The sequence below is a fragment of the Scardinius erythrophthalmus genome (assembly GCF_964197995.2).
Source record: "Scardinius erythrophthalmus genome assembly, chromosome: 1".
Lineage (NCBI taxonomy): Eukaryota > Metazoa > Chordata > Actinopteri > Cypriniformes > Leuciscidae > Scardinius > Scardinius erythrophthalmus.
This window is the reverse complement of record NC_138221.1, coordinates 2285544-2291543: the sequence shown is the minus strand read 5'-3', so window position 1 is coordinate 2291543 and position 6000 is coordinate 2285544.

The window sequence follows — 6000 nt, the reverse complement described above, 5'->3', positions numbered from 1 at the left end:
TCTTAATGATGGCGATTCACTTCCGTGTATTTCCCTTCATTCAGATCACGCTGCGTTCACGCGTTATTGGTCACACTCACACAATAACAAAATATTGTTGTGATGGCTGAGGAACATCAACAGAGATCGGCTCTCTGCAGAAAAAGCAGCCAATTACAATTCCCTTGTTGTTCTACCTAAGTTAATGAAAAGTTTATGATATTAATAATAATATTCAAGTTGTACCGGCAAAAGTGCGTGTTCAGTGCTGTTCGCGAGTGTCACGAGTCACCACAGCAATCAACCACTTGCGTTTCTGTGGTAAATTGTAACCTACAGCTCCTGCACTGGGATTCAAGCCAATAGAACAGCAGCGAAAATGTAAAAGTAGGCTATATAAACTTTAATATATCCTTTTATTGAAACGGGTGCTTTGCTGTGCTTTTACTTTCACATTTGCCGCAGAGACAATTTTCTGTCCCATAAATGTGTCGTATTTTTGATAATCCACGCAGATTTAGTTGATGATTCTGTTTAAAGTTATTAATAACAAATCATGAATGAAAGAGAAAAAAAGAGCAGAATGTGCTGTATATTGAAAAGAAATATTAAAAGCGTGATAAGTCGCGAAAGAGAACTGAATTATACTGACAGGATGCTGTGCGCGCGCTCCGAGTGAAACACGGACAAGCAGTCATTAGCTGTGTCCCAATGTGAAGGCTGCATCCTCCAAAGGCCGTATTAGAAGGCCGATTGCGTCACAGCGGCGTGACGAAGGCTACCCTGATTCAAAAGCGATGCCAAATGTGCCCTTCGTTTCCCCATGAAAGAAAGGATACATAAATGGACACGTAGCGGCCTATCCTACCCTATCCTACCCCATAAGTCAGTGCGCGCCGTTGGCGAAAGCATTTATTTATTTATTTATTTTTAAAGGCGGTCGAGACTAGTGATCGGTGGTGGACAGCAAATTCACATTTAAATGTAAGTATTATGTTTTCATTTACACAAATAGCTAATTTATTATAAACTTCATCTTAACTCCTTCGTCACCATTGCGTGGCTTCATTTGTCAGGTAGTTTTAGGCAAAACTTGTGGTAATAACGTTATTAGTTTAACGACCTATTTGTAATATTTGCTCTAGTCTATCTCACTTGTGTATTATAAGAAATACTGTATCACTCACCCTATAAAGCCTAAAACAATAAGAAAAGCAGTAGATAAGGCAATGGGGTTTCACTTTTATGTGTTTTTGTAGTGCTATCATGCAAGCTATGTGTTTTAAACCAAATTTGAGTATACAGAAATATTAAGTATATTTTGCATGTCTTGATGTGTCATATTTTGCAGTGTTAACAATGCACTTAAGATTGCACCCCTGTGTTAAGTACCCTTTTCTGCTTTTTTAGAACAATTCAGGAAAAATGGGTCTGGGGAACGTAACTCCCATACAGGCACAAAATAATATACATATTTTAAGAAAATTAATACACACATCTTTGCTGAAATGTATTGTGCTGTTGTTGTTAACAAGCCATGGTTAATTTGCTCTGCCCTAGGATTGCAAGTGTCCTGGGACAGGAGAGGGAGTGAGTGGGAAACCCACTGCTGAACTTGGCCCTGGTTTGTCCTCATGGATGAGATGTTGGGGCAGAGGCATTGCACCACCACCCTGTCCTCATTGCTTCAATCCCTGAGGACAGACCAGGGCCGATTTCAGCAGTGTGTGACCAAGAAGAGGAGGAGCCAGGGGCAGCAGCAGCAGACAGAGAGGATGAGTTTTTGGACTTGATTAGAGAAGACATGGGACTGCAGAGGCGAGGAGAGCACAGGAGAGGATGGACAGGCTGTTTTCTCTTTTTGAAAGAATGATTGAGAAATGATGAATGATTGAGCAGGGAGACCCTGGTGTGCTGCTGGACCGGGATGGGCTCCACAATAGAGACCCTGGTAAGGCCTCTGCTGGTGGGACATCACTATATTAGATATTTTCACTATCCACTGAGTTGTCTACCAGTAGGTTTGCAGGGCTGACTCATGGAATAAATATTGAGATACTTTATTACACTAAAGTACTTTTAATAACCACTAATACCGCATTGGGGAAAAACTACTAGTCATATTTCAAACCTTAGTTAAGCAAAATTATCTTGCATACTCTAATGTACTTAAGGTATCAAGAGTAAAAGTAAAGGAATTCTGCAGGAAAAAAAAAAACTTGTCAGGGTTTTTATGATGTTTTACATTTATATTACTGCATATGTTGCATTTTACTTTTGAATATTTTCAAGGTTGATAAATTTAAACTATATACTTTTGTGTAGTTTAATGTAAAACAATGCATCATATTGTAAAAGAATAATTTTGTAGTGTTGCTGTCCTGTGTGGGAAAATTACTTCGAGTATTAACGAAGTATGTAGTTCCTTACATACCACCACTGGTTATTTTGAAAATTAAAGTAACAAAATGTAGGCCTATTGTCACAATATTAACAAATTGTTGCTAACTACAGCTCCGTCCCATTTCAAAGGGCGCATCTGAAGCGCTCGGACCGGTCTAGCCTACGGAGGATTGTTCTTGTCGCCTAGCAACAGTGACTGACAGCTGGCGATGACGAGCGGGAGTAACATTCGCACTGGACTTTTTATATTCAACTGGGTTTTATATTCAAATACGGTTGAAAACCTGTGTAAATATATTTACCATGGTCCATTTATGTGCATAATAAAAAGAATACACTAGCCTACAAAATCGCATCAAGGTAAGATATAAATGAACATTTGAATCTTCGGCTAAGCCGAAAGTACATGACCTGAAACATCCTTAATACCATGTCCTCCAGTAAAATATAAAACATAAAAATGACAATAGCCAATTCTGGCTCCATAGCTGTTTACTCAATTATATCAAATGAATTATCAGGATGGCAGCATACTCTCGCACCGTTGCTTGGCGCCTGGAGCGGTAATCGGGAACACCTGGCTGCGCAATTAGGAAATCCTACGGAGGCTACATGGTGCGTCCTTCGGAGGACGCATAGGCTGCATCATTTGAAGTCCGCGGCCTTCGAAGGATGCAGCCTTCACATTGGGACACAGCTGTTGTCTCCAGTTGCACACCTAAACGGCCAAATAAACAGAGATATTTCAAAATGCCAAGTCGAGTATTCCCGTAAACACAGTAGATGTATGTTTAACAACATAAAGCTTTAAAATTATTCACTTTAAGGGGTCTAAAATAAAGAAAAGAGACATTTTTTTGTTACTCCTGCACTTTATTATACTGAATGTCCTTTGTTTTTTTGATGTTGTTTTTTTGTACTTGATTGCAATAAATTTTGGTTGAAAAAATGAGAATCGTGTAAGAGAATCGTGATCTCAATTCCCATGGCGAAAAATCGTAATTCACATTTTAGCAAGAATCGTGCAGCCCTAATGCATACACACTCAAACGTACTCTCTCTCTCTCTCTCTCACACACACACACACACACACACACACACACACACACACACACACACACACACACACACACACACATACACACACACATACACTAACAAACATACTTTCACACACAATGCTAAAAACAGAGAAAACGATTATACTTTAAAGATTTCTAATCCAACGTTAGTATTATAGCCTTCATCTTTCAGTTGAAATGGCTGATAGTTCAGAATTTACTGTTCAGTTCATTAAAATAATCATATGTCCCTCATTAGCAGTATAACTTTTTTTTTTACATGTACCATGGGAAGTTGCCACCTCTCATTCTGCTCTTGTGTGTACACAGAGTTTACTAAAAAGAAAGGTTTTGAACAACTCACTGTGTTTCCGTCCGCCGGCATTTTGTCAGTCAAAAATAGTCGATCTCCATAACAGGGAGGAGAGTAAAGATGGAAAGCTCCTAAAGCTTAGTTCAAAATAAATTTTTGTTGTTAGTGAAAATCAATATTGACCTTGTATTTGAATAAGGATCCTCATATAAGAAACAATACTAAAATTCAGAGTCAGTTCATTCGCATTCGGAGATCGACTACTGTCCTAATTACGTCTATGGAGAGTCCCTATAGTGATAGGAATACCAGTGTGTGTGCAAAGGGTGGGACTCCATGGGAAGGAATCATGATTAATTTGCTAAATTCTGCAATTTATTGTTTTTAAATGTGTAGCAAAGACAGGGTTTTCCATAGCGATGATGAGATCTCTCAGAGCAATAACAGAAGTTTTGCAATGGATGGGTGATTTCATAACGGAGTGAAATTCTTGACTACATTTCCCAATTATCAAGTGGCTTCATCTGTATTTCTCAGCAGTAAACATATCATTAAATGCATTTAGTTACAATGCATATATATATATATATATTTTTTTTTTTTTCATATTTCAAAACATTTTATGAGTCCAGTCATCAAACACAGAAAACAGAAAGACAATGTGCTGTACAAAGCAGTAACAGAAACACAACACAAGAATAAAGCAGAACTGATATATGTCTTAACACTGAAACACAACATTTCAATCAGTCTCTGTAACTGTCATACAAGGCATCAACTTTACACACACACACACACACACACACACACACACACACACACACACACACACACAGTAAGACAGTCCCACTGTAAGACAGCAAAAAGTGTTAGTCGCATTGTTCATTACTGGAATATAAATACTATCTTGGCACTGTACAATAAGACATGTAGTTTTCAGATATGAATGCATTATTTTTTTATTATACCATGGAATAATGATGGTATTGGTTTTAAAACATAATCCATATAATGTATTTTGAACATTATATAATGTAATTGTTTGGAAATATGCATTCAGCAGAGGATTTAGTTATTCACACTGCACTCAGAATGTGTCAGACAGTAACACATTTTTCACTCATTTGGTTTTGTATTCACAATCAATTTTAATTGAATCATTGTTCAAGACAAAAATAATAATAATGCAGTTCTCAACAAAGGCTAGATAAAAAAGTAAATACTTGAAACTAAGAGTGGTTGAAAATAAGAATAGATCAAAATAAAAAGCACACCACATTTCAAATGAAATTCCAGATTTTCGTATATAGATAGTTTCCAGATAGATTTCCTGGGTATGATTTTGGACTCTCGAGCTCATCAGAACAGAGTATCCAGTCCATTAACGATACACTGGCCTCTTTTGTGAAGGGCAGAGCGGTCGCCCTGAAAACGCTTCAAAGACTCTTGGGTCTGATGGCAGCTGCCGACTGGGTTTGCTGCATATGAGCTATAATGCATCAAAGCTATAATGCTGACGCCACCATAGAGGTCAAGAGATACATCAATGATACATACCTCCCTCGAAGCAAAGACCCTCTCAAATACTGGCAGGCCCAAAAATTAAGTGAAATGAAAAATCACATAGGCCCAATTTATTGGCGTATTAAACATTGTATTTAGAAGGTGAGTAACAATGATGAACAGAAAGTCTTTATTGTCCTTGTATTGTGCAATACACTGAAATTTGGCCTGCCTTCTTGCTAATGACAAATATGCTTATTAAATATACAAATAAACCTTACAATGACATCCCATTGAACAAAACATTTGAATGACACAGTTGGTGTAGGAATTATTATTGACCATCAAATGGCGAAGTTAAGCACTGTGTCAAAAGCTTCGAAGCACCAACGCAGTTTGTTGTATCTAGTTAGAGATTTCATCAGCCCCTCCTGTGGTTGTGTAACTTGCTCTCATCTGAACAACTGAGTGTTGAAACCCTGCTAGAGTTACTGTTTAGTTACACAATCCCACAGTGAAGGTTGAGTAACGTGTGTGTGAAACATGTCTGAGAAGACACATCTGCTCTGAACGATGGATATTAGCTCTGAAGGATATATTTTGCACATGAGAGTATTTCTGCTGTTAGTCTCCCTTCTTTATTTTAGCAGTTTCCTGGACTATTGTAATGCTCTCAATGACTTGACTACAGAACAACCACTGGCTCTGCTCCTCTACACCTAAACTCACTACTCCAGACCG